We start from the raw sequence: 12,328 nt of genomic DNA, 5'->3' as shown, positions 1-12,328 counted from the left end.
CAATGGATTTTGTTGTATTTTAAGTTTTTATTCATTTGCAGCATACATTCTAAAATGAATACATTTCCAGTTGCATTAGTCATAAGTAGACTACGTAAATGCAGTCTATATGATTTGTTTGGTGTTCAGTGAAGTAAATTCAGTTTCGATTCATACAAATGTACAAAAATCAGGCAGAGCTGCCAAGGATGCAGGAAGAAGTTGAATATACCCTGGCCACACACACACACTCAATTTCTAAATATATCCTGGACACACACACACACACCTTCCAAGAATATTTACCCTGCACACACACTTTCCAAATATACCCTGGACACACACACACACACCTTCCAAGAATATTTTCACAAGATTATGTGTTACGTGTAGATTCTCTCAGTAACTGTCATCGTTCTTCTAGATATAATGCTGACGGGTGTCAGTGGGCCGAGCGTGGATGGCAGAGTGCAAGGTATTGATTAATGTTTGGCATGTTTGTGTCTTCTTCATCCGGGCGGGGGGCGTTGGGGGGTCACATCCACCGGATGTTGTGAACACTCATGGGAAGACATAAAGACATCCCGCGTCATTCCAAGTGGTTTCTCAACCTCACTCCATCGGATACCCATCCACAGATGACAATGGGACCCGTTTCTATGTGGTGTGCGTTGATGAAAATGGGACCCGTTTCTATGTGGTGTGCGTTGGGACCCGTTTCTATGTGGTGTGCGTTGTGTGTCCAGTGTTCCACTGATCATCTTCACGTTCCCAAATACCAACCAACCAAACGACCGACCACTACCAACCAACCGCTACCAAAATCACAACCACTACCAAAATCACAACCACTACCAAAATCACAACCACTACCAAAATCAAGTCAACACAAGCTCACATCCATCACATATTACCGGAATGTATAGTGACACATGCCCTGAATCTCAAATGGCGCACTTATGCACTTCGGGCACTATGTTTCAGGGCATAACTAACAAGCCATACGCAGTAAAACATGAACACTGAAGTGCACAAGTGCACCATTTGAGATTCAGGGATGGTTTCCATAAGTATCGCATTACTTCAGTCATCACCTGCACCACTTCTTCTGCATTTAGTTTTATCAAGTTGAACATGGCCGGAAGTCACCGTATACTTTGGTAACAGTTTTATTTTGACAGCGAAGGCGATATAATTTAAATGACTAGCCATTAATAAGGGATTTACCTTAGAAATAGTATTTATTTAATATAATTGTCTGGCTGTATTCCTGTTGTTTTCTGCCTTAAGCCCAGAGATGCCATTACTCAACTTACTCTCAATTTATGGATGATGTCAAAAGCTCATAGCCCGTTGTATTGTGAATGTTGAGCATTTATAACATTTTGGTCGAGAACAGCGGCATTGCACTTGCTAATGGAACTCGTGGAAGTTTGAAGATAACTAAACAAGCTGGTAAAAATCAGACTTCTTTATCAGGCCTCTTCATCAGACCTCCTGGTCTTGACATTCAAAATGACAACACATGTTTAATTAATCCATTAGCAAGCATAAACCAAGAACGCAGATCTTGCATAGTGTTGGTAATCGTCTTGTTTAGACTACCCCTCGAGCACACACAAGAGGGGATCCAGATTTATCAACATCTGCCCTGCAGCCAATGATGAGCATGACCTTGAGAGTGTTTTCAAGAGCATATCAGGGCAGAAAGAATGAGTTGTTGAAAAAGTTGTAAAGTGAGAGACAACACTTGAAGTAGAATGTGTACCTCAAAGCACTACATTTTTTAAAATCTCAACTCCAACAAGTATTCCAAAAACCTTTTTTGATGCAACACTACATCGCACCACTACCACTGCATCTGTGTGGGTATAATTGAGAATGCCACAGAGAGGGCTTCCACCAGCAGCCTCATCTACTCAGACCAGCAGTTTGTACCTCTTTTAGCTGCACCCACAGCAAGCTGGGGCCCTTAACCTTAAACCTTAGTCAGTGGGTTTTTAAATATTGTGTTCTACACACTGAGATACATATGTACATACATGGGACAGCTGGTTCTACAGCAATGCAAGACCCTAATATTTAAAATTATGGAGCTCAAAATTCTTTTGTTGTCAAAATATTGTGGTACGCCTTTGCAGGAGATACTAGGACGTCACGTGGCATCTGCTGCAGCCTGGACACCAGCTACAGGCACCATTGTGGCCATCATGACTGTCTGCAGTATGGCGGCCGAGACAATAGTGGCAACATGTCTGCAGTATAGCTGCTGAGACAATAGTGGCAACATGTCTGCAGTATAGCTGCTGAGACAATAGTGGCAACAGTGAGCTTGTTCTCGAACTGACTGCATGAGTCAGCATGAATTTGCATCTACGTAGGTGCTTCACCCGCGGGAGGCAATGCTGCACAAAGGAGAGGAATCTTCCCGCTTGTCTGTCAGGTCAGCATCAGCCTCCTGTTGAGGCAGCACACAGAAATCTGTTAGATGTCCAAAGTAGCTGAGATTGAGGCCTATGAGAGCTGTGGGGTAATTTCCTGCCAAATAAGATTTTGCTCTGTTCTAACTGGCTTCAGAACAGCAGTTGTAGGATGGAACTCAACACCAAAAATGCTAAAATAGTCTGTCTGTCTGAGAATCAACCACGTGGGGGACAAAAATCAGTTTCAAAGCCCTGGTTAGATGTCCAGTACTTTCCTCTATTCTGGCAAAGTGTCAACAACAGTGTCATCCTTGGTTACTTCAGCACATGCTATCGCTGACACATATTTGGAGAAAGGCAGTTGCTCCTCTCCTGCTCCTCTCCTGCTCCTCTCCTGCTCCTCTCCTGCTCCTCTCTTGCTCCTCTCTTGCTCCTCTCTTGCTCCTCTCTTGGCCCATGGACGCTTCTCTCTTGGCCCCTCCCATGGACGCTTCTCTCTTAGCCAATGCACCCATACAGTACTGTGGGCTAGAGCCAGCACCCATTGCTTCATGCACACATACTGTACTGCCTCAGCGTTGAGCCATTGGACAGCTGTGAAGAGGGCTAGAACCAACACCCTTTCCTCTCCACCACAGTATATACAGTATAATGTATATTCAACACTATTCTGAGCATAAGCACATGATCCAATTCAGTGTATAACTTTAAATGTGACTCCACTGTTGAATTGATACAGTTAATTATGAAGGATAGGCCTTGAAAGAGGTGAATTTAACTCTGTATCAAATAGGACAATATGCTGTATGTGTGAAAAAGTGTTGGATAAACACTGCACAATGTGCTGCAGAGCCTCAGGTGGATCTCCTTTGCAATCCTGTTGACAGTCTTGGTTTATAGGGGAAGCTTTTAGGGGAAGCTTTTCACTATTTTCAGGATCTAGAAGGAGAGCTCTTGGTTTATAGGGGAAGCTTTTCATTATTTTCAGGATCTAGAAGGAGAGGACAACGCTGCTTCTTTAGGTATCATTATTTTTTTTGCCGTGCTGACGTTTTGGCTCTAAGAGATGAAGGCTTAGAGCTGAAAATTCAGCACAACAAAAAAATAAAGTAGTGAAGCGTCTTTGAGTGTTAAGAAAAGCGCTACCAAAAACCGTATTATTATTATTATTATTGTTATTATTATTATACTGTAAAGAAGTAGTGTTGCGCTCATTTTTTACACACCGAATCAACCAATAAGAGTTACAGGTGTTTTTTTGCTATTGCTGTCACAGTCACATGTCATACTTCACTCAGGGTTTTCAGGGTTTTCAGTCACATGTCATACGTCTCTCAGGGTTTTCAGGGTTTTCAGTCACATGTCATACGTCACTCAGGGTTCTGAGCCACTCGCCGCTACCATTCATTTCAAGCAACTCATTAGCTGTTAACTGACTCAGAAAGAAGTGCATCGTCTACTAAGCCAATCATGTGTGCCGTTTTATATAATTATGAATGTCTGTTTGAATGTGTGTTTGTGTGTGTGTGTGTGTGTGTGTGTGTGTGTGTGTGTGTGTGTGTGTGTGTGTGTGTGTGTGTGTGTGTGTGTGTGTGTGTGTGTGTGTGTGTGTGTGTGTGTGTGTGTGTGTCAGTTTTCTTCAACATCTCTCCTGTGTTGTATATCCATTCTGTTTAGTCATTCCTTCTCATTGTTTGAAATGTCATTAATCTCCTTGGTTTTCTCTCTCGCTGGAGGTGTTCCATCATTTTGCCCAGATGTTATTTGCTCCCAGCTCAGCTGCACTCATACCTTTTTTTTAAATGTATTTTGTTGCATTGTTCCTTCTCATCAATGCATGTATTTGACAGGTTTTGAGAACATTTATGACATTCAACACATTTTCCATTTTCCTTTCAGCTGAGGATTCTATGGTGGCATATCACATTAATATGAAGGGTGACAATCGAGACCTTTTCATCAGCTTATGTACACATTCAAATTTAATATTTTGGTCTTGGACAGTAATGGCTTAAGAACCACATATTTATTTTTCTTTATTACTCCCATTCATCGGTTATATCATGGGTTAGGGTTAGGGTTATATCATGTACAGTTTGGCAGCCCACATAACAGTTTTTTTGTGTAATCAGATTGGCAGGAAGCAAATGTCATATTTCCCCTCTCCCACGGAAACGCTTAGGCCCTACATAGCAACATACATGTGTTTGTTCATAAACATAAACATAAACAAATTTGCTATCCGTTTTATCAGGGAAATATCAGTTTTATCAGGGACATATCAGTTTTATCAGGGAAATATCAGTTTTATCAGGGACATATCAGTTTTATCAGGGAAATATCAGTGTTATCAGGGCAAACTCACCACACTATGAGTTTCTACTTCACTTCTCCTGACAATTTTAATTTGAACTGGATTCTCTTAACAAATATTGTATATTCAAAATGCCTGTTGCCTGTAACCACAAAGACAGCAAGCGATCTGCATGTGGTAACAGTTGGCACCATGTTTAGTTAATGGACCAGTGTCAAATTACTTTCAGGGAAGAGGATAGCATCACTACTCTATGTGGCAATGGTCAACTGTTATGCATGTTTGAGATAGGAAAACATATATATGTGATTTTCAGCATAATTTTCCTGGCCTGTCCAAGCCACATCTCTCACACTTGCAGAACTGTCTCGCAGTGTGCCATGGTGTTTCACAGTGTTTCATGGTGGTGTGGAGAAGTCTTTGTGGCACCGTTGAAAAGCATGACGTAGTGGAACATGACATGTAGTCAGTGTAAGTCTAATCTGAAAGGAGGTGAAAGACTTGGATTACTATGACCATGTTGAACACTTGTACTTGTAGTGTGTTACACAGTGTACTGTATTTCCCAGTGGGTACTGTGACCATGTTGAACACTTGTACTTGTAGTGTGTTACACAGTGTACTGTATTTCCCAGTGGGTACTGTGACCATGTTGAATACTTATACTTGTAGTGTGTCCCAGTGACCTAGTACTGAAGTGGAACACAGAGAAACAAAACATTGTTTAAAACAGGGGCCTGGGTGGTATGTTCACCTTGGGGGAGGGGCCTGGGTGGTGTGTTCACCTTGGGGGAGGGGCCTGGGTGGTGTGGGGGAGGGGCCTGGGTGGTATGTTCACCTTGGGGGAGGGGCCTGGGTGGTGTGGGGGAGGGGCCTGGGTGGTGTGTTCACCTTGGGGGAGGGGCCTGGGTGGTATGTTCACCTTGGGGGAGGGGCCTGGGTGCTGTGTTCACCTTGGGGGAGGGGCCTGGGTGGTGTGTTCACCTTGGGGGAGGGGCCTGGGTGCTGTGTTCACCTTGGGGGAGGGGCCTGGGTGGTGTGTTCACCTTGGGGGAGGGGCCTGGGTGCTGTGTTCACCTTGGGGGAGGGGCCTGGGTGCTGTGTTCACCTTGGGGGAGGGGCCTGGGTGGTGTGAGAAGGAGGACAGCTGGGTGTCCTGTAGGTTACAGCTGGGTGTTGCTTCATGTCCTGTAGGTTACAGCTGGGTGTTGCTTCATGCCCTGTAGGTTACAGCTGGGTGTCCTGTAGGTTACAGCTGGGTGTCCTGTAGGTTACAGCTGGGTGTTGCTTCATGTCCTGTAGGTTACAGCTGGGTGTTGCTTCATGCCCTGTAGGTTACAGCTGGGTGTTGCTTCATGTCCTGTAGGTTACAGCTGGGTGTTGCTCCATGTCCTGTAGGTTACAGCTGGGTGTTGCTCCATGTCCTGTAGGTTACAGCTGGGTGCTGTGTAGAGTACAGCTGGGTGTTGCTTCATGCCCTGTAGGTTACAGCTGGGTGTTGCTTCATGCCCTGTAGGTTACAGCTGGGTGTCCTGTAGGTTACAGCTGGGTGTTGCTTCATGTCCTGTAGGTTACAGCTGGGTGTTGCTTCATGCCCCTGTAGGTTACAGCTGGGTGTTGCTTCGTGTCCTGTAGGTTAGTGCTGCCCTGTGACAGATGGAGGAGGCGTCATTGCTGTACCTCTTGTGCATATGACTCCAGCTGCATATGAATAATGTTGAGATGCTCTGCACTGAGCAGCAAAAACGGCAATGTCTGAGGCTTCAAACCTTACCATTATTTCTTCCATTCTGTTATTCTTAACAACGTGCCCCATAATCATATTGCAGTGCAGTATGAGAAACATGGACATGGAGTCCATCAACTAAAACATAAATCGCACGTTAACATTAATGGGCTGTACCATAACATTAAAGTAAGGAAAGATGTACACAGATCTGCACTCATTACATTTTTATTTGCGTGCACAGTGAGTTAACATTACCATATCCAAACTTATGGGTTCTTCATTCCTGCATTGTGCTACAGCGTGTCAGGATATAAGTTATGGGTTCCTCATTCCTGCATTGTGCTATATTGTGGCAGGATAATGGTGGAAAGCAGCTAATTGCATTACCAGTGGCTATTTCAGGCTCTCCGTGCTTGGCATATTAACCATATACCTACCTTTTTAACCCTTTAAGCGCCACACTTTATTTTTCAAAAAAGCTGAATATTGGCATGATAAATTCAAATGACTGTGGCTTGACACTGGTAACAGATAGAGCTTGACTGTCAATTAGACAAATATTGGGGATGACCCCAAGATTATTTTGGGAGTAAATATGCATACCTAATTTGCATATTATGACGTCATATGGTGGCGGCCATTTTGAATTTTTAATAATTTTTGGAAAATATTGATACTTTTCAATAGATTATTGAATTTATTGAGCAATATTTGACATTCCATTACTATCACATAGTGCACATACACTATGGTCAAGGAAATAAGTAGTTTTAGGCAGAATATATATAGTATATAAGCGCCACAATTTATTTTTCAAAAAAGCTGAATGTTGGCATGATAAATTCAAATGACTGTGGCTTGACACTGGTAACAGATAGAGCTTGACTGTCAATTAGACAAATATTGGGGATGACCCCAAGATTATTTTGGGAGTAAATATGCATACCTAATTTGCATATTATGACGTCATATGGTGGCAGCCATTTTGATTTTTTAATATTTTTTGGAAAATATTGATAATTTTCAATAGATTATTGAATTTATTTAGCAATATTTGACATTCCATTACTATCACATAGTGCACATACACTATGGTCAAGGAAATAAGTTGTTTTAGGCATAATATATAGGCCCTATAGTATATATTGTAATATTGCAATAATATAATGCAATAATATTGAAATATATAATGCAACAATTACTACTTTTGCCATGAGGGCCGAACATGTTTGTATCTGTAACCTGTACCTTTTTACCTTGTGAAACTTTCACAGAAAGGGTCAGCACACATATTCAATTCATATTTATGCCTATTTTTACATCTGTATAACCTATATGGCCTTTGGAGTAGGCGCTGTATAGGCAGTAAAATGGTTGATCATGGCACAGTCTAGCAGTGGCTTCTACAGTTTGTCACTTACATTTCACAAAACTAATGGGCAAACTGTCAACATAATGGGTATGAAATCACAAGTATCATGTCCATAGTATTGTGTCCAACGTAATTAGGCTACGTTATAGCCTGACACCTGAAGCCGATCAGGAACACAATCCCCGCCCCCTCGCGTGGAGAGCGCAGCGCCCTTCCACCCTCTCCCCCGTTTGAGGGAAATATATCGCCACCTCTTTCGTCTCTATTTGCTGTTTTACTGATTTGTATAACTCTTACAAAGACAGTCAAAACGCTGTGACCAGTCTGATTGTCAACAACGAGTCTAAAACATTCATGTTTTAGGGTTGCCTATGCGTCTTCTCTTCACCGTGCGTTCTATTACCAAAACCTCTCCATACGGAGATATGGCCACGTTCGCCGCTGCCATCCACCCAGTAGAAGTCAGAAAGAGGGACAGAATGAGTGCGTGTGTGCTGCTTGGTGAACAGTGTTTGTCTGATCCCAGGATTATTGCGTTTGCGTCCGGATAGGTGGCTACCCGCATAACCGGGGGCTGAATGGAGGGAGCCCAAGCTAACATACCAGACCCACTTCTCTCACCCCTAATTCCTCCACCAATACCTGTATGGACACTACGACTGCATTCGCCACTACCACCGACTCCTTTGAGATCGGATAAAGTCACCGAATGAGTGTCAATGTGTGTGTGTGCTTAGAGAACATCCTTGCTTCGCATGTCGGCATCACTGCCTTCGGAAGTTTCGCCACGGTAAACAAAGAGTGCTCGTCCGATCATTATCCTCCTCGTGAGATAAAAACTGTCATTGGGAGTCAGAATAGTCAAATAACATGCCCAGAACTTCACCACGATTCAACTTCTCACTAGCCATGATGAAATAGCTCGCTGATAGTTCACTGATAACAACACAAATCCAACTCGTACGCCTCGAGTCAAAGACGCAAAGTGGCTACTTCCGCATTTTGTTGTCGCGTCACTTGTCGCGTCTTTTACTGCTTCACCAAAGACTCTGTGAACTACAAAATGACGCAATCGTAGTCTTGTTTGAAAGGGTAGCATGTCTGCCAACTACTGGTAGGGAGGATGAACTCTATTAAGACCGCTGGTTTGATCTACATGCGCTTTTGTTCATGATGACGCACCGTCGCAATTCTGCGACTTTGGCGCTTAAAGGGTTAACATCCCGTCTTTACACAAACACAAACATATGTGGTTGTTGTAGCATTACTGTCCATTAACAAAATAAACATATGTAAGTTGTTGACTAATCATTCTGCTGAAATTCTTCCAGAAATAATTTGCACCAGCATCAACAAATGATAAAATATATAAACTTAGTTATATAAAGTGATGAGCAGCATTTGAAAGTTCATTTAGATTAACATTAATCTTCCAGCTAAAGTAATACATCTCCTATGTCTTAAAGTAATACATCTCCTATGTCTTAAAGTTTGAAGCAGATTGTGACATCATCAGGCTTATTTAAACTGTGCTTCAACATAGTAGCCTGTAAAGTCTGTAAAAATCTGAGAATTACTGTGTAATTTTATTATTATTATTATTATTCATTCGTATCTGTACATTTGCAAGTGTTCACATTTTGGTCAGAATCATGTACATATACAAGGAACTTGACTCCAACAGGATTGCTAGATTTTAAAGGAACTCTTCATTTGTTTTCTTTTTTGAAACTGGCTTCTGTGCTATTGCAAGGTGAATTTAGGGAGGGCGTTGTGTGAGGGCAAGGTGTTTGAAATACTATCCACACCAAATAATTAAGTGTAGTCTTGCATCATCAATCCTAATCTGAGGAAATCACCAATTTAGCACATGATTAACACATGCAACCTACTGTACTGTAGATCTATTGGATAAAACTAGTAGAGAAGGCCTGACTGTGTTTCAACACAGAGTGAAGTGTATTCATGTTATTAAACTAGTTGAGAAGGCCTGACAGTGTTTCAACACAGAGTGAAGTGTATTCATATTATTAGGTAACTTGGGTATCGGTAGAAACTGAGCCAATATCTTTTGAAACATATTGTGGCTGCAGATGAAATCCATATTTTCCTGTATAGCTTTATAATTCATTTTGTTTTTCTTTGTTGTTATTACATCTTTGCCATAATTGTCTTACACCACTAAGCCATTGATCTTGCTTCAACCAAAACTTTCTCTTTTATTGCTTAGCCACCTGTGATGTGCTTTTATATATTTTTTTTTACAATGTTAAGCTGACAAGTCGTTGTTAAAAAGGGACTGGTAGTGTCATTGCAGGGAGATTTTAGGAAATTCACAGCCTTCCTTTGGCGTTTAATCTCATATCTCAACAGGTTGCATGGAGAAGAAAGCATGGGAACTCCTCTCTGCTTGACTGAGATGACCAAACTAAAAGACATAGTACCCGGGTATTGCACTGCTAGAGCCATAAACGCTAATGAATGAGTATAATGGAGCAGCATTACTGCTGTGATGAGCTCCAGTGGTGCACATTTAAAATATTACAAATGTACGTTCTGATTTAAATTGGGATGGATATCTGTGCCACCTCACAAATCTGAAATGACTGTTTCACCTGGTGATTAAGAGCAAATTTCTATACTCTGATGCACCGTCTCACTCTTCTTTTTTATTGGACGAAAGTGGAGTCCATCCATTTCCACTGCCTGAAAAAATCTTTTTAAGTGAGTTTGGCCTCCAGTGATGTGGACGTTCTTTTGAAGAATTGATATGGCATGACATCAGACTAGTTTAACTGCCAGCAGGAACCAAATGTTCAATCAATTTTCCCTCTGCAAAATACCGCTCCCTCTCTCTTTCTCTCTTTCTCTCTTTCTCTCTCTCTCTCTCTCTCTCTCTCTCTCTCTCTCTCTCTCTCTCTCTCTCTCTCTCTCTCTCTCTCTCTCTCTCTCAACCCTTACCCCCTCTTCAAGGCTCAAGGCTTTGGACTAGCTGAGGGCTAATTTGGCTCGCCCCCCTCCCTGGTCTCGCTTGTTCTACTTTTTACTGGTGAAACTGGATACTTGATGCGCAAGCCAAACTGAGAATTCCACATTCACCTCCTCACTGAACTAAACAGTGCAGTACCCAAAGGCTACAGTCTGTAAAACACCTTTGCAAATGCCCGGCCTTTGCTCAGTTGTTATCTTAATTATAACCACACCACTAAAATGAAAGGATTTACACCACTAATATGGAAGGACATTATATTTATTCACAGTGGGTTAGTAAACATGGCAGAGTGGCATGGAGTAGCAGTGCTCACACAACTCATTCAAAAAAGACTGAAAGGCAAGATGGTCAAACGTTCAGTCTCAGAGCAAAGAGGATTTGTGTTGTAGAGTCATACTTCTTGAAGGCTTCCAAAAGCAACACATCTTTGTGATCAGAAGCCTCAAAGAACGTGTAAGTCTGTCGGTCTTCTACCGCCTGCTTGAAGGAGAACAAACACCAATTTGAAAGGAAAAAACATCCAGCTGATTCAAGCCCAACGTGGACATTTGTGATTCATAACTTGCAGGTTATGAAAAGCAGTGAATGTGATGTCAGCACGTTCAGAAAATACCAATTAAACATTAAACATGGCTCCAATTAAACTGCCTGCCAGCCATGTGCTTTTTTAAGAGGCTCCAAATAATGAAGTACAGGAGGGCAATGGCTTGGCATCCTGTCCTGGGAAACTAAACTACACAATAATATTCAAACCACACAAAGCTGATGCATGGACTTCACAGATACACACATCCAGAAAACTACTCTAGTTGTAGACCTTACAGCTGACATACTGCTACATGCTACACTACTCTAGTTGTAGACCTTACAGCTGACATACTGCTACATGCTACACAAGGGGAATAAGAGACATACAAAGTTAAGACGTATGCCAGAAATCAGCTGTATGTCAGATTGAAGAGTATAGCTTTAATCTAGTAGTATTTTCACTTCTCTTCGTGTGCACAAGGTTGGCTTGACATGATTCGAGAAGTAGCAAGCCCTGTTACTCATGTTGCTCTGCCATTTCTGTAAATTGTGAGATGTATTGAGGATTCTATTTTGCTCAACAATGCTGTGTATGTTTTTTTGTAAATACATTATTGTATAGTTCTTTCTCAGGAAGAGAGCAAGAGAGCGGTTGCACACATTGTCCTCTGCCCCACGCTGCATTTATGTAAAACAATTGAAATTTGAAATTTCTTGTGACTCATTGCTGATTTGTCAGCATTCACCGTCTCTGGGCGGAGCCTATTTGCATAACTGTGGGAAACAATATAGGAAGTGGAAGAGGTGGGATGGCGTAGCGGCCGACATCCCACTGCAGAAGCTTTGAGGCCCATTGGCGCTTAAGCGATTCTGTGATTCAGTGTGTGACTCATACAAGGCCAGTCAGCACCAGGACAAGCTGTAAGCCCCTCTCTTGCTCTCTCTCCCTCTCTCTCTCTCTTGCTCTCTCCCTCTCTTCCTCTTGCTCTCT

The 12,328-nt window shown here is 42.2% G+C and overlaps 1 protein-coding gene across 1 annotated transcript in view; it reads left to right on the top strand.

Moving 5' to 3' along the window:
• LOC134469530 (voltage-dependent T-type calcium channel subunit alpha-1G-like) overlaps nucleotides 1-12,328 on the top strand; it is a 58,732-nt gene that overhangs the window by 19,745 nt on the left and 26,659 nt on the right. The gene's annotated exons all lie outside the window — the stretch shown is intronic.

The sequence above is a fragment of the Engraulis encrasicolus genome, chromosome 18, assembly GCF_034702125.1.
Source record: "Engraulis encrasicolus isolate BLACKSEA-1 chromosome 18, IST_EnEncr_1.0, whole genome shotgun sequence".
NCBI lineage: Eukaryota > Metazoa > Chordata > Actinopteri > Clupeiformes > Engraulidae > Engraulis > Engraulis encrasicolus.
Note: the sequence above shows the minus strand (reverse complement) of the source record. Positions and strands in the feature narration are given on the sequence as shown.